Genomic DNA, 26,168 nt, shown 5'->3' with positions numbered 1-26,168 from the left:
TCAATCTGTTGCCATGAGAGACATTCAGACTCCAAATGGCAACTCAGTGACAAGCACATTCCCAGTGGTCGCTTTTGACTCCGTCCCAGCTCCGCTGGCTGAACCTCCACTCTCTTGTTCACAGGCTCGCCCAGCCTCTGGCCACTGTTGCTCCCCATCTGAGGGTTAAACCCACCACTTCTCCCATTTACAGAGGCCTCTGCAGGAGGTGAGCTGCCTGTGGCTTCTCATTCACACCTGTTCTCCTTCCCTCTCTCCTGCTCATCTGACTCTGAAGGAATGGAGGACAGGATTCACCGGACTCAGTGAAGAAGCAGAAGTGTCAGCCCAGATCTTCAGCCCACCCTGGAACAGTCTAGCCATATTTACCATCACACACACACACACACACACACACACACACACTCCAGTCTCATGAGTCAAATTCCTTTATTTAAAGAACAGGACCCTGTCAACTTCTGGGATAACAAGAGAGTGCCTTAAAGGTATTATTCCCCCCAAAGGGCCAGGAGGGAAATCTTGAGTCACTACTGCTGTTGGGAAGCTCCATGGGATTTTTCAGGCAGTGTGCTGAGCTTCTGTGCCCTGCTTCCTGCTTCTTGGTGGCCCTTGAGGTGGTCTGATCATCAATAATCCAAATCGATCAATCAAGATAATTTTCCATGTTAAACTATTGCTCACCCCAAATCTGGACTAACTGAATAAATAGTGCTCTAACACTCATGCATCTGTTTGCTACTTATTGAGACATGGGACGTTATAATGATGAGAAACACAAACTTCAGAGCAAGAAAGAACTAATTTCAGAGCTAGGTGGAGATGGCTAAATCAGTAAAGAATTTTTGTTGTAAGCATGGGGCGCAGAGCAGAGTTCAATCCCCAAAGTCCATTCGTGTAACAAAAGCTGGGTATTATAGTGAGAACTTACAGCTCTAGTGATGGGGAGACAGAGACAAAGAGGATCCCTGGGGCTTGCTGGACAGCCAGCCTAGCCTCACAAGTAAGCTAGAAGTCAATAAGAGAGCTTGTTTCAAAGGTGGATGGTGTTCCTAAGAATGACACTGGGGGTAGTTCTCCAGCATCTACATGCACACACACACACACACACACACACACACACACACACACACACACACTACATGCACACACATTCTAGCTTCCTGGATGTTCTTAGGTAAACTAATGAATTGAGCCCCTATTTCCCATTCTCGGTGGATCTGTGAGGGCTAATGCTGGGGAAATGCTTAGCACAGCATCTGATAGTCAAAAAGCACTTAATGCATGCCATTGTTGAGAGTCACTATGTACCAGGTACTCTGCTAGGCTCTGGGCCACAAGGATGAGTACAATACACTAATAAAATGTGAAAGTAAAATGAGCTAAAAAGACTATGTGATATATCTCCCTAGAAAATCTAAGAGTCAAGGAAGGGTCATTCTGAGCTCCCATAGCAGGGAAGGTGAGAGATAGATTGTTATCTTAGTAACAAAGTTGGGTGATTCTATACTGTCATTTAAAAAAAAAAATCAAGCATGTTCAAGATTATTGTTTCAAATCCTGACATAACGGATTCTGTTTCAGCTTAAATTCCTAAACAAACCACTCCCCACTCCTCCATGATTGTCTGGCGAGGCAGCTCAGCTCGCCTTTGCAGCTTAAGACCCATGGCAAGAAGGCCAATGGCTCCCAGCCCAGCTCTAAAACTGTGTCCTGCAGCAGGTGGGCTGATGTCCAGAGCCCCTCGGAGAAGGCAGGGCAGATCATAATTGCTGATTAGGTAGCAAGGGAGGGGGCCCTTGTCCCTGGCACTGGTTTTCATAATGTCGCCGTCCAGAGCTCTGTGGATGGTGGGTCTGTTGTGCCACACTATCCAATCATCTAATCGGAGCCATCTCCCACTCACCCAATCCTAGTCCCTTGGCAGGGCCCTAAGTGCCCCAACTTAGATCTAGGACCAGGGCCAACTTTTGATGCTGTCTTTCATTTGTTTTTGCTTTTTGGCAAGGTATGAGATATCCTGCCAGTCAAATATTGGGGATTTTAATTCCATTCCAGATGGGGACCAGCTTTCCAACAGAGGCTCAGCTAGGCACTGACCCAAATGCCCCAGGAGCTAGGCTGAGATGAAGACCAAGGTCAGATCCCTCGTACCTGATACGGAGCCCGCTTTTTGCTTGGATATTGTGGGCCTCCTTTCTTGCATTTCCCTAAAACCAAAATCATGTTACCATGCAGCTCTGAGAGCAGAGAAAGCCTGAATCTGGCTTTCAACTGGAATGCTGTTAAGAGGTCCAAAAAGCCTGTTAGTCAAATTCATCTTCTTGCCAGGACATGTCCCCCCTCCTCTGAGATGCCCCTTCCCATCAGATCTTAAGCAGAGGAGAACCATTTATTCCATAACTGTCTTTGCTTACTATACATCTTTGCTGGTGCAACATTGAGACAGGGCTCTGATCAGCAGTCTCTACCCAACAGAGCTTCCCCCACACACAAGCAGCAGAGGATGCAATGGGATGGACTGAGGGTTCAGAAAAAGCAGAATTGAAAGCCAGATCGTAAGCAGGAGCGGGCTGAAGAGGGCATGGGGTGTGTCCCAAACCGTGGGAAGACTGTGAAGTGCATATTATACAGAACATGCCAGTGAGAACGTATGGTGTTGGCTACCACCTAGTCCATGTTTCTTATATGATGGCTGTTTTGTTTTTTGGGGTTTTTTTTTTTTTTTTGTTTTTCGAGACGGGGTTTCCATGTAGTTTCTAGAGCCTGTCCTGGAACTAGCTCTTGTAGATCAGGCTGGCCTCGAACTCAGAGATCCGCCTGCCTCTGCCTCCCGAGTGCTGGGATTAAAGGCGTGCGCCACCACCGCCCGGCATGATGGCTGTTTTACATGAATCAGTTAGACACTTAGAATCAGACATGACTAGTTCTAGGGGATTATTAAAGACTTGATTTACATGGCGTTACATCATGTATTTCTAGTTCAATGACTAGTAACTGGGTTTTGCAACCAGCTTTTACTAAGCAATAGTTAGAAAGTCACATCTAGCAAAGTGTACAAAGTGGTAACTTGATACAGGTACACACTATGGAATGATCACCACAATCAAGCTAATTAGCATATGCATTGCATCACACGCTGATTTGCTTGTTTAGGAGACCGTTTAGGATCTATTGCCTTAGCCAGTTTGAAGTATATGTGTTGTCATTAATTAAAACCACCACACTGTAGGTTATATATTAAAAACTTGCTTGTAAGTGAAAGTCTGCATACTTTGAGCAACATCTTCCCAGTTCTCTTACCTCGTCCCACAACCTACAGTTCCTGGCAAGCCCCATTCTACTCCCTGTTCCCATAAGCCTGACTTTAGATTCCTATATGCATCACGCATAGCTGTCTTCCTGTGTCTGGTATATTTCACTTCTCATTTATTCCAAGCTTATACATGCACCCACATCATGATCACCTTCCTTTCAAAGCTGAGCAGTATTTCCTTGCACATGTTTCATAATGTGTGTATTTATTCAGACATATTTACTACATGTCTTGGAATGTCTTCACGTGTTCATCTGCTCACAGGCATGTAATTTGTTTCCCCATCTTAGCTATGGTGAAGAGTCCTGCCACAGACATGGAAATGTGCAGATACCTCTTTAAGATGGTGATGTCATTTCCTGTGGATACATAGCCCAGATACGGGATTAGCAGATCATAATGTAGTCTGAGTTTTGTTTGTTTGGGGAGGACCTCCAAAATGTTGTCCATACATTTGTATACATCTGTACTGATTTTGACATTCCCACTAGCAGTACGCATATGCTCCCTCTCCTCTAGACCCTTGCAGGGCTTGTTATTTATTACTTATATTTTACCTCATTGTGATTATTCTTATTTTGCCAGTGGTTAGTGATGTAAGGACTTTTATTTTTGAACGTGTTGGGTATTTTTATATCTTCTTTAAGTATTGTTAAGGTCATTTTAAATTGGTTTATTGTGGACTTTTGTCTTATTGAACTGAACTAGTATCTGATACATTTTGGATAATAACACCATTGGATAATTGGGTTACAAATATTTTCTCGTCTTCTGTTGGTTGCCTTTTCATTCTCATGATTTGTGTCAGTTGCTGGGTACAAACTTCCTAATTTGATATAATCTCTCTCGTTTAGTTTTGGATCTGTTTTCTGTGCTTTTAGAATCCAACACAAGAAATTTTCAAGACTAGTGCCAAGATTTTCCTGTGTGCTCTTCTAGAATGTTTATAGATTGGGATATTAGGCTTAACTCTTTGTTCCTTCTTGCGTTGATTTTTGTGTGCTGTGTGAGATAGTGATCTAATTCCATTCTTTTGCATGTGGACATAGATTTCCTCATGTCAATAATATTGACGATTCTACTTACAATTGGGTATTCTGTGAGTCTTTGGTCAAGAGAAACTGTGCATGTGTGCACTTATTTCTTGGCTCTTTATTTTTTTCCTTTGGTTGGTGACTGTCTATTTTTAAGCCAGGGCCATGCTGTTTTGATGATGGTCTATAACGTCACAATATAAAGCATGATGCACCAAGGATTATTCTTTCTCGCGAATGCTTTTGTGCTTTCTACAAATCCTAAGGCTCTTCCATTCCTGGGAAAAGTATCCTAAGGGTTTAAAGGATGTGGTATGGGATGTGCAGTTCACTTTGAGCAATAGAGATGTTTACTTAAAATTATTTATCCTTAAAAATGGGATACCTTACCACTTATTTTTTCTCTTCTATTTCTCTCACCAATGTTTCTTAACTTTCACTATATAAGCATTTTACCTCCTTAACTTTACTACTAAATTTTTTATTGTCTTTGACACTATTTTAAATGGGATTGTGACCTTAATTTCTTTCTTCAGATAATTCATTGCTCATGAATACAAATGCTGCTGATTTGTGTAGGTTGATTTTTTGGTCTTATAACTTTACTGGTTTTTTTTTCTAGTCCAAGTAATTTGGGGTTGAATTTTCAGAATTTTATACATAAATGATCATAAAACCTAAAACAAATTTTTACTTATTACTCTCTAACCTTAAGATTTCTATTTCTTTTTTCTTGTCAAATTTATCCCCATTCATACATCTAGTCCCATGTTGAATGGAGGTGTCAGTATTGGACATCTTTATATTGACAATTACTTATAGGAAGAGCATTTACCTTATCATTTTTTTTTCCAGAATGATATAAACATGTACTTATAATATATGCACTGTATAATGTGGAGATATATTCTTTTAGCATCTAATTATTATAAAAGTTTTTTTAATCAGAAAGTCGAATGCCTTTTCATTGTCTCATATGATGTCACCCTTTACTCTGTTAGTGTGGTATTAGAGTATGAACCATCCCTGCATGCCAGGGGACCTCCTTGTCACAGTGAATGACGCTTTTAATGTGTTATTGAATTCACTTTGTGAGAATATTGCTGAGGGCCGTAATAATTGTTTTCATCGGGAATACTGGTCTGTGGTTTTCTGTTCTTGTAGTACTCTTGAATAGCTTTAATAATATAATATTAGTTTCATAAATGAATTTAGATCAGTCCTTTCTCCTTTGGCTTCTCATTTTCCCCCAAATATTTAAAAATTACCTATTTTACTTAAAATATAAAATGTGTGTTGTAATTAATATCACATTTAAAAACAATTATTTAAATTCCCTGGGTTCATGAGACATGGGGCTGAGGCATGAGGGTTGGGAATTTGAGGCCAACGTGGGCTGTACAAGCCGTTCTAACCCATCCTAGATGACATAGTGAGACCTTAGATAGAAAAACCAACGTGGGCTGTACAAGCCGTTCTAACCCATCCTAGATGACATAGTGAGACCTTAGATAGAAAAACCAACGTGGGCTGTACAAGCCGTTCTAACCCATCCTAGATGACATAGTGAGACCTTAGATAGAAAAACCAACGTGGGCTGTACAAGCCGTTCTAACCCATCCTAGATGACATAGTGAGACCTTAGATAGAAAAACCAACGTGGGCTGTACAAGCCGTTCTAACCCATCCTAGATGACATAGTGAGACCTTAGATAGAAAAAGTAAATAAGTAGATACCTTAATTTTAATTCAATTTTCTAAGCTTTAGTTAAAGCTAGTATAAGTATTTAATACAAGCAAGGTTATTTATAGGTTGAGCTTGTAATGCCTATAAATTGATTGTGCCAGGAATCAATGTTATATTTCACAGATGTTGCATCTGTAGCTACATTGTACAAACCCAATTAATCTGAGTTTTCTTTGCTTGCTTAACACCATCTCACTCTGTAGCCCAGGCTGACCTGGAACCCGTAGCAATCCTTCTGCCTCAGCTTCCCAAAGGCGTGGGCCACCAGCTGACTTGAATTTTTAACATTATAAAACATGCTTCTGCTGGGCAATGGTAGCACACTCCTTTAGTCCCAGCACTTGGGAGGCAGAGGCAGGTGGATCTCTGTTAGTGTGAGGCCAGCCTGGTCTACAAGAACTAGTTCCAGGACAGCTAGGGCTTCACAGAAAAACCCTGCCTTGAAAAACAAGCAAACAAAAACCCAAAGAAACAAAGAAAAACCAAAAAAAAATGCTTCACTAACTATAAGCAACATTGCTTATATCCAAAATTACAAATGAAAACACATTGGGAAGAGAAGAAAAGAAGATGCCTGCTCTGCCACATTCATTGCATTCAGATGAATGGACAGCTTTGACAACTGTCTTTTCTCAGCCAAGCGTGCACTGCTCAAAACTCCCTTGTTTTGCTCTGATGGGACATAACTTTGTGAATTATGACAGAGAATTCTGGGTGGCAGGCATGGCATACCAGCTATAACTGTTGGATGCAAAAATGTAAAATGACAGAGGTACTATATATTCTTAGAGTGTGTGTGTGTGTGTGTGTGTGTGTGTGTGTTACTCATGATCATCTGAATTATAAAGACTAGAACAGAGTAATCTCTTGCCTGAGGTCAAATTCTGGACTACAACACCCAGAATTCTGTTGGTGTCTTTCTACTGAGTTTAAATCCTCACTTTGTCTCATAATGGAGAATGGAGGCAGCTTCTAGTCTTCTGGCCTCCCAGGCAGAGGCCAGCCCTGAATAACACTAGCTCTTTTGTCTGTTCCCAGTCCTTGATCATTCTAGGATAGCCCCACCTTCTTTCTCTCTGGCTCATCCCTCCCTCTGAAGCCATTTATCAAGCTCTAGAACCATGTCACCAGCTTGTTGCCTGTGGATTCAGACTTCTGGACACACACACTCTGTCTACTCCTGAACTCCTCTCTTTGCAAAAGCCGGTAAGCTGGTACTCTGGCTCCTGTTTCTTTAGGAGTACCACCTAATTAGGTCCCTAGGTGACGTCTCTCGACTCTCATAGCTTCTACACAGTATGTTTTTTTTTCTCCTTGAGGTGAGCTGGAGATCCAGGCTGGCCTTACCAGCTAATAGGATCCGATTATTGAAGCAGTGCCAGAGGCACCCATTTTTCTAGCCCTTGACCTGGTACAGAGCCCTTATTAAAATAAGAGCCACAGCTAATGATCAAACAGTGAAGTCTGGCAGGTAAAGGACTTTGGTTTTGTGTTGTTGGGTTTTTTTTAAATTTATTTAATATTGGTTTGGTTTGGTTTTATTTTATATTTGTTTTGTTTTGTTTTGTTTGTTTGCAGCGGTTTTATAGTTTGACCATGGGCATTTCTAAGCAGGACTTAAGCCAGAGTCTCACGAGTAGACACTTGGTCCAGTTCACACATCTCAATTACTAGGCTAGCCCTCTGTGCAAACAGTAATGTAATTTTTAGAGTAAGAAAGACGTAGATTTGAATTCTTCATTCTCTTACAACCTGTGCACTCTTGGACAAATTATTATACAACTTCTGAGTACCCTTTCAGACCTCGTCTTTCTGCATTAGGGGTAACAAAGCAAGCATAGCATTTTGCCATGAAGACTTCAGTCAGCAGTGGTTAGCAGAGTGTTTGCACACAGTAGATGATATCAGGCTCAATAGTTTGGTTCTGGGCCCTCATTCTAGATTCCCTAGACACATTCTCAAATCCATCAGTGGAGCTGTGCTAGCGCAGTCTGGAAGACTCGTCTCTTGGCTGTGGATGGGGCTTCTCTCTGCTTTCTTTAGGATGAAACAATTAAGAACTCTGGGGGAGAGGCTGCAACCAGGAACCCAAGTCAAACGGATGCAATAAATGACTTCTTCTATTATGTAGAAATCATGGGCACTCAGAGATACTAATTGGCTGTCTTCTCTACTTTTCCTTACACCATTTAAGTAGTTCCTTAACACAACTTTATTTTGGAGCATCCTAATTATATTACTCCAGGCACCTACTGTCAATGAACTTGCCTGTGGAGGAGAGAAGGGAGAGTTATTTATGTATTCTTATATCCCGAGAGCATTGTGGGGTCTGATGGTCTCAGCCCTGCGGAACATGCCCAGGTATAAGATTCCATCCACGCCCTTGAGGAACCTAAAGACTCACAGGTGAGAAATAATAAATATGTGGGAAACAATTCAACCAAAAGAATATAAACCAGATGATGAGTATTTAAGGAAATGGATGCTGTGGGACAGCTCTGTAATAAAAATCTACCTGTAATTATTTTTTAATGTTTTATTACAAATAAGCAGATAGTAAAATATATCCCTGTCCTAGGAAATAACGTGAGCAGAGCCATGGTGATTTGGCCAAGTCAGCAAGAGGCTGATCTAGCTGGAACAAAAATGCCATATAGAGGGGTAGTTTCATTTCTATAGACACAATCAAGCACTAAATGATGTCTATAAAGCCATAAGGGTTTTTTTCCTGGCCCCTGGTCTTTTCTGTACTTGGGCCAATCTGTCTTACACTGGTCTAACAAAGCATTCCAAGTGCTATGTCAAAAACATCGTTCTGCTTGAAAACTTTCACTGCCTCCCTGTTGACTGTTGGATTCCATTGTTCAGAGCCCCCAGACTCCTCTGCAGTACCCACGTAGATCAGAGCCCGGTGAGTGCATAAAGGCAAGAGAGCAAACTGGGCCTGGATCCCAGGTCAGCGACCAGCTACTTGTATAAACTCCTAAAGAGTCAACTGTCTTCTGCCTTCAGTCTATACCTCAGGGGCTATGGCGGGGAGGGAAGGTAACAATGTTCCAATTCATATAAAGGACTTAGCATACTCCCTGACAACTAGCAAATTCTCAGCTAATGTTGGCTGTTTATAGAGGATTAAAGGTGTTGGCTAATGGAGCAAGTGAATGAAACAGGAAATTAGTGTTTACTGCTAGCATTTGCCACACACTCAATACAGAGGATGGATATACTTACCTGTGAATGGGAAGTAGAGAGGAATGTCACCATTAATGGTTAGTGACCATATCATGTTCAAACCCTATGCTAACAAGCAATCAAAAGGGATAAATATACTCATATAGGAGGAATGGGAATCAACTTACTATGCTGGTGGCTCAGCCTTCTAGAAGAAAAACCCCTAGATTCTGTGGCATGCCGACACCTACCAAAGCCAGTGGAAAGTTACTCTGGGATATCCCAGACTAAGAATTGAGATTCTAACCCTGGATCTCACCAGCTGGTATAATCTTTCAAATTCCCCAGAGGAAACAGAAAGTCCTAAATCAGAGGTTAAAATAAAAGATTGTGGGAGGAGATGAGCATAATGCCTGGCCCTAAAGAGTGGCTTAATTCAGCCTGCGAGGGAATTGGGGAGAGAGCTGGCTTAAGAAAGTGAGTGCCACAGCCAGGCAGCTCTAGCTCCCCTGCCTGCTTGCATGATCCTTACTAGGTCTTCAAGCCTCTTTAATTCCCACATCTTTTTTTTTTTTTTTTGGTTTTTCGAGACAGGGTTTCTCTGTGGCTTTGGAGCCTGTCCTGGAACTAGCTCTTGTAGACCAGGCTGGTCTCGAACTCACAGAGATCCGCCTGCCTCTGCCTCCCCAGTGCTGGGATTAAAGGCGTGCGCCACCACCGCCCGGCCTAATTCCCACATCTTTATCTCCAAAATGTCAATGTCCTCAGCTAATGACGCATACTTATAAGTGCATTCAGACTCACATGAGGTGTTGTATCAGGAACCAGTGAGTGTCAGGCATAGTGGTGCATGCCTGTCATGGCAGCATTGAGGAGGCAGGGACAAGGGGCTCACAAGCACAAGGACAGCCTGGGCTACATAGTAAAACAGTGAGAACTTGTCTCAAGAAGCCAAGGAGGGCAGGGAGGAAGAGAATGAAAGCTAAAGGGAGAAATGGGGAAGGAAAGAGGAGAGGAGGGGAAGGAAGGGCAGAAGAAGGAAGAGGAGGGAGGAGGAGATGGGAGACAAAGCAAGGCAAAGCAATATGGGAAAAAGATGTCAGCCAAGAGGCACTGGGGGAAATGCACGTAGGAATGAGTTGTCTCTTGGTGACAAACCATTTTACTTAATAACTAACTTAAAAAGCTAACTGTGGTTTGGTGGGGGAGCAACTTGGACTGGGATGAGAGGAAATGGCTTTCTTGTTACTCAAAGCCTCTCTGGGCTCATTCTCCTGTCTGCACTCAGTGAATCTGCCTCACTCACATTGGGATTTGAAGATGTGCAGGACTGATGGAGGCCAGTAGGCTGTTGTCTCTTGTCAACCTTCAGGCTAGCCTGGGCAAAGCACTGCTGGTTGCAGAGAAGTAAGGACCAGCACATCCCTACAAACCTCTCACGAGACTCCTGAAGTGTCACCTTTTCTTGTCCTGTTGACCAACACCAGCCACACATGTCTAAGTCCAATATAATGGACCCACCATTATTCTAATGGTCATTACTAATTTGATGTGTTTATTCCTGCAAATAAAAAATGTAAAATGTAAAATGTAAAAATAATGTAAGAACAAATAATTGAAGAAAAAGAAAAATCTAAGTAGGAAAAAGGAAAAAAAGAGAAGCCATTAAAAAGCTGCTCAACCTTTGTACTGATGAAGAAGATGAAAATTAAAATGAGATAGCAATGCACAGTGTGTTAGTAATTTCAGAGTCTGATAAACCGAGGGATGCAAAGGAAAGGGAAGAACTGGGAAATCTGCTGTGGACAAACGCAGGGACTTCAGTAATCAGAATTCAATTAGGAATCAATACGGAAAGCATAACTCTGAGTTACAGGGAAGTCAGGCTCAGGACACTGTAGGGCACTTCATTTTATAGGATTATATATGAATACAACAAAATTATGGAGCACAGAGAGAAACAGAACCACTAACTAAAGAAAAATACTTATCTCTTGGAGGAGTTATGAAGAGCAAAGAATTAAAAATAAAGAGGGCTTACAGTTTTGTAAACATTTTATTTTTCAAAAAAAAGTGCAAGGAGCCAGGCGATGGTGGTGCACACCCTTAATCTGAGCACTCAGGAGGTAGAGGCAGGCAGATCTCTATGGTTGAAGTCCAGCCAGGTCTACAAGAGCTAGTTCTAGGACAGCTAGGGCTACACATAGAAACTCTGTCAAGAAAACAAACAAAAAAGTGAAACGAGTATAGCATAAATAGTATGTCATTAAATTCAATAAGTAGGCTCACAGGCCTCTTAATACTCAAATACTAAACCTATGTGTGCCTCAGCCCACATGGTGCTATACTAACAGAATTCAGGACTGTGTCATTATAATGAAGAGGAGTGTATTCCTCATGGCTCTGGAGGTTGCGGTGTCTGAGATCAGGGTGCCAACTTCTGGCAAGGGTCTCCTGGCTGCATCATTCCAAGGCCAAGGCAAGAGACTGGCTGGCAGAGAACTAAACTCACTTTTTATAACACTCCTCCTTTTAAAAGCTTCCGTCTCCGTTGTGATAGTATCCTCTTTCTGAAGGCACAGGCCCTCGTGACCCAGTCACTACTCAAAGGTCCTCTCTCAATACCATTGCAGTGGGAATTAAGTTCCTAACATCAAACCACAGCGATGTGTTTGAAATAGTTCACAGTTAAAACGACATTTAAAGAAATAATAGTATGAACACCTTCAAACGGCGAGCAAAGGTGCTAAGAGCGAAAGGTCTTATGGAAATTCAGACTAGGGGAAAGGTGGCCACTGTCCCCTTCCGCTGCAGTGATCAGGTTCTGTCTGGGCGCACTTTTGAAAGGCTGCACTGCACCCATGTTGCCACACTACAGAGGAAGAGGAGTGGGAGGACCACACTCTTAGCGGCTCACCTTCGATCTTGGTCAATGCACACAATAACTTGTAAGCATGTGGGACAGGGATGGATGGGCAGGGAGTTTATAGGCAGAGAGAGGTTGAAAAAACCCAAGCTACACTGTGTGATTACTGCGACCTGAATGTGAATTGTCCCCCCAGAGGCTCGTGTTTGAAGACTTGGTCCCCAGCTGATGGTAGTTTGGAAGGTTGCAGAACCTTCAGAAAGTGGTGCCTCGCTGGAGGGAAGTTCCATAGCAGGAACACAGTTTCCTGTCTACTCTTGCTTCTTGCTTCCCCAAGGAGGCATGGAGCCCCAGCTGTAGTCTACTGCCCCCATGAGGCTTCCAGCCACCATTCCTTCCTCTTCATGATGTACGCAATCTTCAAATTCAATCAAACTGTGAACCAAACTATGCCCTTCGTCCCTTCAATGTTTTTTGCGAGATAGTCTGACTCAGCAACAAAAACAGTAGCGGATGCATCTGCCTTCTGTCTTCTCGCATTGGCCCCGCGACTACACGGAACCTAGAAGCTTCAGCTACATCATCACTGATTCGTTATTGTCCTGTCACATTCAGAACAGACAGGGACAGTACAACATCCATGTCCATGAGTCTCACCAGTCCTTCCCCAATCCTAGCTTTAGCGTTACCCCCATGCAATGAGAGAAGGAACATCCTAGGTTCCATCTACTGGTTCTATGGCGGGCTTGATCCCCTCAAGGCTGAACTGCAGAAACAGCTATTTCTGCCGTGCTGTCTTTATTCCACTTCAGCCTCCTATCTCCTCTTCCGTATTTATTGCCAGGAAATGTTCACAGCAAACATGCTAGGTTTCTGACAGTCTGCCATGTGGGAGAGCGACAAGTGCTTTCTGTGTGCATCTCTGAGACTGAAGTCTGGCTGGGTGAGGCTCAGAGAGGTGGGTTCTGGCCATTGAAATGAAGAACAAGGCTGCTGGGTGCAGAGAAGCAGCAGGCAGCCTCCTGGGAAGAGCTACCCAGAGACCAGCAGCAAGATAACTGCAGAGCAAAGGGCTGGCCAACCTTGCCAATGTTATCACAGGTCTTCAATAAGTTTTTATGAGTCTAAATGATTTTAGGAGATTTACTGATGACGAAATTGTTTAAGGTGACAATGTGGCCGAGTAATCTCTTTCAGAGAATGTCACTATCAACACTTGGATGTGCAGCCTTCCCGATGTTTTCCAAAACATGCACAAAACCTTAGGTGTGAAGAGGAAATGTGCTATCCTGTGCTATAAATAGGATGCTTGTAACTGAACCCACACATGCAAAGTTACATCTAGAAGCCTTCTTTATGCTTGGATATGTCTGACTGATACTGCCTCCCTCCCCCCCCCCCCTTACAAACTCAGTCGCATTAGTCATTCATTCACAAATCCTTTTTTTTCAGTTGGTCCTGCGGAGCTTGAACACACTGTCAGGCACTGTTTTAATAACCGGGAGAACACAATGTTAAGGAAAACAAAGCCGTTTCCCTCCTGAGACTTCAGAGTCGAGTAGAGAGTAAGAAACATACAAACTAACAGATATGTATCAAATGAGGTCCAAAAGATACGTGCTGGGAAGAAAATACACCAGGTTTACAAAGAAACAACAAACAGATGCTGGTTTTGGTTGTGTGGTGACAGAAAAGTTCTCCCAGGGATCCCTGTATCAGCCATCTATTGCTGGGTAGCAAAATTCCCTTAACTAGTTTTAAAAAGCAGTATTTGATACCATACAGTTTCTGGAGGACAGGGATCCAGTAGTGGCTTAACTGTGTCCTCTAGGAGAAGGTCTCAGAGGGACAGCCAAATTATCAGCCAGGTCCACAACCATCTGAAGGCCTGGTGACAGAGGTACTTGTTCAAGAGTCAGTAGGGGGCTGCTCTTGGAGAGCAGCCTGGCTCAATGGATCTTGGTCATAGGCTTCTCTCAGTCCGTTACTACATGGGCCTCTCTGGTGTGAGATTTCCCTCTGTATGCATGATTATCATTGGTGAATAAACAAACTGTCTTGGCCTGTTAATAGGGCAGAACTTAGGTAGGTGGGGGAAACTAAACTGAATGCTGGGAGAAAGGAGGCAGAGTCAGAGAGAAGCCATGGAGATGCCACTAGAGACAGATGCGCTGAAACTTTTCTGGTAGGCCACGAGGTGATGCACAGATTAATAGAGATTGGTTAGAAAAAGATATGAGTTAGCCAATAAGAAGTGGTTGCTAATGGGCCAAGCAGTGATTTAATTAATACAGTTTCCATGTGATTATTTTGGTACTGAGCAGCCGGGACAAACAAGCGGCCCTCCCACGACACCTCTCCACAGGTTGGTTATAATATGACATCCTGATTCACCAGAGAACAAGCTGTAAGAGCCAGAGGGAGAGAAACAGAGGCAAGTAAGTCACTGCATTTTATAGTCGAGTCTCAAACTTAGCTTCTCATTTTCTTAGACTCTACTTACTTCAGAACTAGTCCAGCCACACCAAGGGCTGTAGACCACATTTTATGCAAACCAAGGGAGGGGACCAATGAGAACCATTTTTGAAGCTGCTCATCATGTTGGTACTACAGCAGAGAGACAAATGTGGAGAAGAAAGAGTTGTATAGATATCTGGATGAAGAACCCCACAAGAACAAAAACAGCAAGATCCATGGGCATTGGGGAGGAGCTGCCTTGGTCTCTGTCGGGAGCAGGGAAGAGCCCCTGTGGCTGGCGCATAGAGGGAAGAATGGTAGAAAAACAAAGCCCAGACAGAGGCAGGGGCCAGGGCACAGCCAGCTGTGGGGTATATTTCAAGAATAACAAGAAGTCACAGTGTTCCCAGCCTGAATTATGATCGTTTATTTTATGACCGTCTGTCTACCAATGAAGACCACTCTGAGTTTCCCACTTCTGAAACTTCCTGCCCTTCTAAAACGTCCTGCTTCCTGCCTTTCCTATGTGAGGGCTGATAAGTTTGCTTCTGTGCTAACAGCATGTAGGAGAGTAAGCAAAAAGCACCTGCATCCTAAATGCATTCACACAGATTACCAAACTACACTCAAAATTGTCTTTCCCAACTGACTCCATCGACATTGTACAAAAGAAAGCCCAGGCCAACACTAAGTAGCACAAAGCAGTTGGATTTGTGCTAATCTGCTGTGGGAGAATGTCATTTTATTGTGATTTGTATTTCTCAGAAAAGACAGTGAATTTTGTAGTGTGAATGGAGGTGGGGGCTTTTGACACCTTTCTGTTTCTTCCCCTGCATGTTCCTGTGATGTCTCATCATCGTCCACTCAGATCATCTCTGTTAGAAACTGGCCCCACAGCCTTGCCACCGTGTAGCTGTCCAACCCTGCTTTCCCTTGTCCACTGTGACCCAATGTGGTACCTTGTCTTGTAACTTTTGTCTGAGCCTTTGTCTCTCTCTATCCACACCTCTCTCCACTTATTAGACTCAGCTCTCTCCATTGGGTCTGCTATCTATTCTTTGCCCTTCTCTCCACCAGAGCACAGAGACCCAGATCCACTCCAAGTGGTACCAGGTAAGAGTCAGGAAAAGTGCACACCAGGCTGCTGTTCAGCTCCTGTAACACCCAAGCTTGTTTAAAGGGGCTGAAACAACATGGGCCTCATGCACCTCCATATTATTTCCAAACTAGGTCAGAAATAATAGTCCCTTCTTAGACAGTCTACCTAAGATCTTAGATAGATGATAGTCCCTGTGTTCAATTAAAAGTGCCAAGAATAGAATCAAGGACTATTACAGTCACTTTTCCTACTGCTGTAGGAAATACCTGACAGAGTAACTTAAGGGAGAAAGGGTCCAATTTGGCTCACAGTGTCAGGGGAATGTAATTCATCATGGATGAGAAGCACAGCAGCAGACACAGGAGGTCAGCTGGCCACATTGGAACCATAGTTAGCAAGCAGAGAAGATGATACATGTTTATTCTCAGTTAAATGCTTCCTTTTAGTGCAGTCCAGTAATCCAGGACCCAAGCTCTGGGAGAGGTACCACCACCCTTCAGGGTGGGCTTTCCCATCACAAGAAACCTAATTGAGATCCCTCATCAACATGCCAGGAGGCTGACCAAACATGAATCATCCCTCACAGGCGTGCTTTGAGCCTTATCTCCTAGGTGATTTTAGATCCAATCACATTAACAATCACACAGACCATCCCAGACACTTAGTGAGCAGTCACTGAATGTGATATTGTAACCTACACCCCATGCTATTCTACTGTCTTCTGAGGCATGGAAGGATCAAACAATATCTTAATCAGTTTTGTATTCTCAGAAGTATCTGATGTGGTACCCTGCCAAAAAAAGGAGCATTTATAAGTATTTGTATAATTATTTGTGTATATACCAAATGTATGAATTCCCACCTGAATGAATGAATTGGATGTACAGTCTTAATATGGAGGGGTTTAACTGCCAACTGTTATCCTGTGTACCATTGGGAATCCTTGAAGGATTTCACAAAGATTAAATAACATACAGTAATGTTTTAAGAAGGAATTTAAGGAATAAGTACATTTGCAAATAAGATTTTGCTCTTGAAACCTGCAGATTTTCCCCAGTCCACAGACAGGCAAGTGGCCAACACACATTTATTTAGAAGCATATTTTACACTTTCTGTTCTCAGACCCTTCTTCAGACTACATAGACGCCACCCTCCCCATCCCACCCCCAGTTTACCCTCCCTCCCAGTGGCGCATCAAGGGCAGAGCCCCCATAGAGATGAGCACATGACCCTGCTCACTGTTATTGCCTCAGGCACTGTCTCAGCCTTGCACAGAGGCTCAGAACAGAAACAGACAAGCACAGCCAATGGGCCACATACAGTTCACAGATATATTTTGCTTCCTGGGTATAGTATTTTCTAAAATTGAATTAAAAACACAGATATCTTGTGAAATCTGAGGTATGGCCATGGGGCCAGCACTCCTGTGGCGGCAACAGTCTGTATGGATCATTGAAGCAATAGCTCCCCGTGGCTTTATTTCCAGACCCCCATGGTCTTTCCCTGCTTGTTACATTGTTTATGTTGACTGGGCATTGAGCCACATACATTTTCAAACTTGGTGCTAAAAGTACCATCCCAAGTAGACAATGGCCCAGCCCCTATTCCAGGGGCGATTTCAACCCCCAGTAAACCCTCCAAAGCATGGAGCAACTGGTCTGCATTAGTTATCTTTCTTGTTGCTGGCAGAAACTGCTTGAGGAGGAATGGTTTACTTTGGGTCATAGTGTAAAGGCACAGTCAAGGGTGGTGGAGTTGTAGCATCAAGAGTATGAGGTGACTGGTCACGTTGCATCTACAGTCAAGAAAAGTGCTGACAGGAAGTTGGAGCAGGCTACAAAGCCTCAAGGTCCACCTCACATGATCCAGTTCTTTCCAGAAAGCACTACTCTCTAAGGGACCAAATGCTCAAATATGTAAGTCTATGGGAAATATCATCACAAATCACTTACAACCTGATGTGCTTCTTGGATAAAGCTCTTGCATCAGCTACATGCAGGCATGAGACAGTTCTACTCTTTCAGATACTGTGTATGGGTTTGACCACCACTTTCTTTCAAGGTGAATCTCCATGAATACCCCTTACTTTTGGGAAGAGGAGGTCTAGAGAGTCTCAAAATTTGGGAGAAGACCCTGCACTTGTGGAAAAATTTCTTATAAACTTCCTTCAGCCATCCACATCAAGGGAAATGACACAACCATACCCTGGATAGGGTACAACAGAGGAAGCTAGGAAAGAGAAGACCCATAGATCTCACTCATGATGGCAGAAATAGACTCCAGGATGAAGACATCGAATAGAAGGTATGTTTGGGGCAGCACTGAGAGATGTAAAAGCCTCAAATGTGTTGGCAGAGGTTTCTGTCCCACCAGGTCCTAGAGTAGTTCAGTCCCAAAGAAAGGCACGGAGGTTTCATTAATTATAAACTGGTTGGCCTATTAGCTCAGGCTTTCTTAACTCCTATATCTTACATTAACCCATACTTCTTGTCTGTGTTAGCCATGTGGCTTGGTATGTTTTGTCAGTGAGGCATTCTCATCTTGCTTCATCTGTGTCTCGGTGATGACTGCAGACTGAGCCTTTCCTCTTTCCAGAATTCTCCTGTTCTGGCCATGCCACCTATACTTCCTACCTGGTTACTGGCCAGTCAGCATTTTATTAAACCAATACGAGTGATAAATCTTTACAGGGTATAAGACTGTTGTCTCACAGTACTTCACTTTTTTTTTTTCTTTTCAAAACAAGACCTCTGAATCTAATCTTCTTTGTTTAACTTTTTCCCAGACCATTATCCATAACAACTTGTAACCAACACTCTAAACAAAGATAAACATCCACAATCCACTTTTTGGAAATGTGGGCATAATTTTCTAGGCTACTTACTGCCGATTGGGGGTTGCTGATAATCTTATGGGGAACTAAAGAAAATTTAGGTTTATGGTCAAATCCTGATTGGAATATTCTGTGAGACTTGATCATCTCAGTCAGCAATCTTGAGGTTGTTCTGGATGTAGAACTCAGAGGAAACACCAGCAGAGGTCCTTTGAAATGTTGGATCATCTGAGCCATCTGCTCCTATTGGAGATTTCTCAGGGGGGTCTTCCTTGATCAAACCTGATTTTTCTTAACCCAGAATGAATCATGGACAACTATACACACATAAAACCTGAGATAGCTTGGGAAGTAATTCTTTTTTCCCCTCTTTTTTTTATTACATTATAAATAATACCAATCAAAATTCCCACTTCCTCCCCTCCTCCCACTCTGTTTCTGCTCTCCCTACCCCATTCAGTTCTAGGAGAGAGCAAGGCACCCTGCCCTCTAAGGGGCCAATGATAATGGCACTGGGATTTTTCTCTACTGCATATACTGGCTTTTTTGGGATGCTATTCTCTTTGGATACATACCTTCCTAAGCCTTCATGTAGGAGGGAGGCTTCCTGACTCAGCTTTAGCTGCAAAACCTTGCAGCTCTTTTAAGAGGCCCTACCACAAAACACTTCAATGGTGTTCATGAATAGCTGACAGCATGCTTCTTGGTGGTGGCAGGGACTTTGAAACTCCATAGAGTTGTGGCAATAAATATGGCTCCCGCCACTAATTCTGCTATGATGCTAGACTCTCAGAAAGCCAAAGAATAGGGTAGATCCAGCCATCAAAACCACAACTTCAATTCTAGCCATATTGTTTAGCAAATTAAAGATACATGTGATTAAAGAAAGAGAAGTATACAGCAAAAAGAGATCCAGATGGACCCCCCAAAAAAACACCTCTAAATGATTTACAGTGTGTTTAAAAATATGTGTAGGCTTGGGAGAGAAAAGGAAAAAAAAGTCCTTCAAAAAAAGAGAGTAGTGGGGTGTGGTGGCACACACCTTTAATTCCAGCACTTGGGAGGCAGAGGCGGAGGATCTTTGTGAGTTCCAGAATAGCCTCATCTACAGAGTAAGTTCCAGGACAGCCAAAAATACACAGAAAAAGCCTGTCTCAAAAAAAAAAACCAAAAAGTAAAAATAAAAATAAAAGAAATAGAGTTTAAAATAAAGCCATGTAAAGATGGAAAATACACAGAGAATTTGGATACTGTATGTTATTGTGTTACCTTTGAATTGTTTGCTGCTGAGTAAGGAGCAACAGCTCCTAAAAGACATTTGAATATAAATGCTGCTGGATTAATCCAACATATATATTTTGAAAATGCCTTGACTTAAAAAGTCAAAAGATATGCTACTTTGGAGAAGAGGTTTTGCTTTTCTTTCTACAGGAAATGAGAGGCTGTGGATTCATTCTGGGCTAAGAAAAATCAGGTTTGAGCCAGGCGGTGGTGGCACATGTCTTTAATCTAGCACTCAGGAGGCAGTGGCAGGTGGATCTTTGTGAGTTTGAGGCCAGCCTGGTCTACAAGAGCTAGTTCCAGGACAGGCTCCAAAGCTATAGAGAAACCCTGTCTCAAAAAACCAAAAAAAGAAAGAAAGAAAGAAAGAAAGAAAGAAAGAAAGAAAGAAAGAAAGAAAGAAAGAAAGGAAGAAAGAAAGAAAAATCAGGTTTGATCAAGAAAGCAAGGAGGACCCTCTGAGAAATCTCCAATAGGAGCAGATGGCTCATATGATCCAACGTTTCAAAGGACCTCTGTTGGTATTTCCTCTGAGTTCTACATCCAGAACAGCCTCAAGATGACTGGCTGAGATAATCAACTCTCACAGAATATTCTAATCAGGATTTGACCATAATACTAAATCAGCAGGAAGTAGCCTAGAAAACTATGCCCACATTTCCAAAATATGGATTATGGATGTTTATCTTTGTTTAGAGTGTTGGTTACAAGTTGGTATGGATAATGGTCTGGAGAAAAGTTAAATAAAGATTAAATTCATAGTTCTTATTTTGAAAAGAGAAAAAGGGGAAGTGCTGTGGAACAATGGCCTTATACCTTGTAAAGATTTATCACTTATATTGGTTTAATAAAAATGCTGATTGGCCAATAGCCAGGCAGGAAGTATAGCCAGGGCGACCAGGCAGGAAGCATAGCGGGGCAACCAGAATAGGAGAATTCTGGAAAGTGGAAAGGATCAGTCTGCAGTCATCAAGCAAGATGAGAATGCCTTGCTGATAAAACATACCAAGCCACATGGCTAATGCAGACAAGAAGTATGGGTTAATGTAAGATATAGGAGTTAATAAGAAAGCCTGAGCTAATAGGCCAACCACTTTATAATTAATATAAGTCTCTGTGCCTTTCTTTGGGACTGAACAGCTGCAGGACCAGGAGGGACAGAAAGCTCTACTACACAAATGAAACTGTTTTTAGCCATCAATTGTTTATAATTTGTTTCACACTATGCCATAAACTCTTTGAGAGCAAAGTTTAGGTCCTACTGTCTTCTGCATCACAAATAACCACTGAATATTTAGCTGTGTATGAAAGAGTGGATAGACAGATAGATGATATGCAGGTAGACGGATAGGTGGACAGAGGATCAGTAGATAGATGAGTAGATGGATAGACAGACAGAGAATGGATAGATGGAAAGATTAAAGGGTGGGCATATGGGTACATATGTGTTTGGAAGTATAGATGAAAGAACAGAAGGTACTGGATAGATTTCAGCTATTAAGGTGATGCAAGTGTTATCTTCAACCTTGTTCTTGGTTTTGTGTATCCTAATTAATTTATAATCAGGGGCAGATTGGTCTAGAAAGAACTGAGGTTGTATTTTCTTAATTGAAATATAAAAAATACTTACTGAGCACTGGAGGCAGTAGGAAGTCACTGACCCCCTCCCCCAATATTTAATTTTGTCACCACACTGGTGCATCCAGAAAGAATAGGCTGTGAGTCCCATTTGAGCTTACAGAGACAGATCCCACCCCAGACAGCTGCTGGATTGCAAATGCTAGCACTCAGAAGACTTCTTGATCCTCAGATAGTTGTTAACAAAACAATATGCTGATGGGTTCCAAGAAACTAAATCAGAGGCAATCAGGTTTGGCAGCTGCTTGGCTCATGAAAGGTGACACCCAATTAGAGAATATGATCAATCCAAAACAGTGTGCATTTCCAACATCCAACAGAATTTACTGGTGCAATCATGGACCTGACAGTCACGGTTCCCACTTGGAGACACAAACTCCTCCAGAAGCAGCAATCATAGTGCCCCGCTATTGTGCAATGCTGTTTTATCTGAGTTATCACAATGACTCCTTGAGGCAGAATTGAAAAGGATTCTGGGTGCTTTTTGAGACCTCCAAGAGAAAGGACTACTCCAGAGTAACATGTCAGGAAGTCTGGTAAGTAATCCACAATCCTCTGGCTGTTATGTGACCTCATTTATCCTTCAGCCTCTTGGTCTACAAAGAAAAATTATCAGATATATAACCAAGTTATTAATAATTTGCACAAGTGACATCATAGCCATTTTTAGAACCTTAGCACAATTTCTGATTGAGGCATTATTATTAATGCCTGATCTAAGTTATTTCTAGAGATTTCCATCTTAGTCTCTTTTATCCCATTCCCACATATTTGTTATGATTTGGAAAGAGGCCTAGGTCTGATGTTTGAAAGAGCAATGTTGTACCATAAAAACTCCTTGGGCAGATTGCATAATAAAGGGAATGTGAGTTCCTAAATTAAGAAGCATATTCCTTAGTATCAACACAGACACACTAAGAACAAGTCACATTAGACATAATTATTGGTGGTACAACCGTGATAGAGAATTAACAGACACAACAGATACACTGCCTGTTCATTCAAGTAATAACTTTGATGGAGTTTCTTATAATGTTGTGAATAGATTACAGAGATATAGACATGATAACATAATATTATATAAGATAATATAATAAAAATATACAATATAATATCATTCAGTGGACTTATAACCAGTTGGGTAAATTTGGATGCTGTTGGATAATGCTCTTGTACACTGTAAAGATTTGTCACTTGTATTGATTTAATAAAATGTTGATTGGCCAGTAGCCAGGCAGGAAGTATATATAGGCAAGGCAATCAGACTAGGTGAATTCTGGGAAGAGGAAAGGCAGAGAGTCAGTCTATACCCAGATGCAATGGAGTCAAGATGAGAATGCCTTACTGAGAAAAAGTACCAAGCCACATTTCTAAACATAGACAAGAATTATGGGTGAATGTAAGTCATAAGAGCAGTTAGCAATAAGCCTGAGAAATAGGTCAAACAGGCTATAATTAATAGAAGACTCTGTGTGTTTATTTCGGACTAAATGGCTGTGGAAATGGGCGAGACAGAAACTTTTGTCTACATTTGGAGATGATGACTATTGGTGATATGTCTATAGCATGTCCTAGACAATGAAGAACTTTAACCTCAGCCTTATCCTGTCCATGTGTGAGAGAATGTGTGTGTATGCTCATGTTCATATGTATATGCATGTGGATGTAGATGCACATATATGCACATTCATGCATGTAGAGTCCACAGGGCAATATCAAGTGTCTTCCTCAATCACTCTCCCCCTTACATTTTGAGGCAGGGTCTCTCACCAAAACTGGAGTTCTCCAGTTTGGCTAGACCAGCTGCACAGCTAGTGCTGCATGGGTCTTCCTTTTTCTGCTTCCCCAGCACTGGGATTGCAGTTGCATGCTGCCATTGCCAGATTGTTAAGTAGGTGCTGGGAATCCAAACTCAGGTCACCAGTGATTTGCAGCAAACACTTGATTGACTAAATTGTCTCTCTAGCATCCCCCCCAAGTATTACACTTTTGTCTGCATGCACCAGCTTGCCTCACCCACAAAAGTAAGAAGAGAAACTAAAAAGTCAAATGGAAGAATCATCTGCCACAAGCAGTGTTGGGGACCAGCCAGGACAAAAATACCTCTCTCTAGGGTAAAGGCATAGGGATTTAGAAATGTAGTAAAGAATATGAAGACAGGAACAAAAATAATAAAACAGAGAAACATATAGGGTAGAATCAGGAGGGAATTCCAGTGAGTACTGAAAATTCACCTGCGTTTAATTTCCAATGTCTCAAAATACCCTTGACCCCAAAAGGTAGGAAGGAATAAAACAAAAGACGGTGTTAACATGAGACAAGGAAATAAACAGACCAATTGGAAGTCATGGGCTACATTCATTGTTAAATATTCTGTTACTAGACCAAATCAAATCATGCTTACACCCTAGACCAAACATTCTGTAGGTAAACTACTCCCTGGGTGGAATCCCACGTTATCTCTATAAAGTGAACTGGAACTTAGTTGGATCCTTAGACTCTTGTTTGAGGTAGGAGCAAATCTACTTCTCTATTCCTGGAGTACAAAGTCTGGCTATTAGCCACACCTATAGACAATAGCCTTGAGAGAGCAGAACTCTCTGCTCAATGTCTAGGTGGAGCCTTTGTTTGAGGTAGAAGCACAATCACCTTGAAGGAACTAGAGGTAAGTTCCAACTCTCTGATCTTTGGTCAATGTGGAAATAGGTTCATATCTTCAGGCCTCCACAAAGCAGTTTTGTGTATTGGCTCATCCTGACCAGAGAATGTGGTCTAGTGCAAGAGTCAAATGCACAACACGGGGGGGGGGGGAGGGAGGAGACATGCCAGCAATCCACTAGGAAAAGACCTTGCGCCGTGGTGAGAATGTCAGCTCAGCTTCACTCAGAAGTGGGGAGCAAGGACCAAAAACTTTACTTCCGTTACTTTCCAGAGGAAACTAATTTCTTTCATTTTGTGCATGTGGTACTAGAGGAAGTGATTGGCCATTTGGAAAGGTAGAGGCAGGAAATGGAGAAGGGACTGAGAGTGTGTTAGTTATAACACTGATGATGGCACAGGAGGTGCTTGGTGACCATTGTCTCTAGACATCTGAACATCATAAACAAAGGTAACCTAGCAATTCATTTTCAAACATTTAGTCATATGATAGTTGGACAAATGTTAACATTGGCTTATTGTGTTTATTTTTAATTTAACAATTCCATTTTGTGAAGGCTCCTCTTGATTGGGATTATCTAGGAAAGAAGCAGAATTTCTCACCATCCTGGAGGGATCCTATATCCATACAGTGACTGACTCAGTCACTGAATAATTTCTTGAGAAGCCAGGACTGAGCTGAGTTCTGAGCTAAGTTCTAAGGCTTAAGTGGCAAGTCAAGCAGGCGCAGTCTTTGCTCTTATACATAAGAAAGCAAAAAATTAAGTGATCACATTAGAGAAAACCGAGATAAAGGAAACAGAGGTTTATGACAAAAGATGATGTTAACAGAGTGGCTAGCAAACCCAAGCCTACATAATTAGAAGCCAGATACAGCACCCGTCGCTGCCTGATGCATTTCCCCTTCTTTATTTTATTGAAGAACACAGTGGACCCAGCCACAGTATTGTTTAGGGTCACAGCCTAGTGTGTCTTCCTAAAGCACGCACAGTCCAGCTTTCTTGGACTCAAAGGATAGTCAGTGTGACAATGCTCTAGCCAGTGAGAGACAAATCGTTATTCAGTGGAAATCCTTGATTCCCTAATGTAAGGGCTGCCTCACCCATGTGTGTGTGTGCGTGTGTATGTGTGTGTGTGTGTGTGTGTGTGCATGCACGCGTGCGCGTGCGCGCACGCGCACGATTCAGAAGCTGACTTTGACTGTCTTCTTCTATCACCCCCTTCCATCATCTTATTTTATGAGACAGAGTCCCTCATGGGCCTGGGGCTTACTGTTCCTGCTAGATAGGCTGGCCCCAAATTGCCTGCTCTGCTTTTCTGTTGCTGTAATGAAACAATCTGACCAAAGGCAACTTTCTGAGTAAAGGGTTTATTTGGCTTACACTTCTAGGCCACAGTCCATCACGGAGAGATGTCAGGAAGTGGAAACAAGAGTCTAAAGGCAAGAACCATGGAGGAATGTTACTTGCTGATTTGCTCACCAGTTCATGCTTAGCGAGGTTAGTTATACAGCCCAGGACCTCCTACCGAAAGAATGGTACTGCCCAGAGTGAGAATCCTGACACATCAGTTGATAGTCAAGGCAATCCCTCACAGACATGCTTATGAGCTAGTCTTATCTGGGCAATTTCTCAATCAAGGGTCTCTTCCCAGATGCCTCTCGGCTGTATCCAAGTGGACAATTAAAACAAACTAGACACTTCCTGTGTCCATTTCCTCGCCAAGCACTGACATCACAGACACATGGCATCACACCTGTCTTGCGGGGGGGGACACGGGGTATCAGAGCTGAGGTATTCATGCTTTGTGCATTAAGTTCTTAACCCACTCAGCCATCTCCTCAGCCCCAGAACTGTCTTCCAAAGCCTTCTTTGAGCTCTGTTTTCCTGCCTAAAGCATAAATAAAATGGCTTGGGTTATGTCAGATTTCTTGCAACCATGAAACAAAACCAAAGAAAATCTTAGTGACCATATCCTCTTATTTTGAGCCAAAGATGAATGCCACTCTTTATAGATTTCTAATCAAATAACAAAAACTATATACTAGCATATACAGAAGTCACTATTGTT

This window comes from Arvicola amphibius, chromosome 3 (assembly GCF_903992535.2).
Source record: "Arvicola amphibius chromosome 3, mArvAmp1.2, whole genome shotgun sequence".
NCBI lineage: Eukaryota > Metazoa > Chordata > Mammalia > Rodentia > Cricetidae > Arvicola > Arvicola amphibius.
This window is presented reverse-complemented; position numbering follows the sequence as displayed.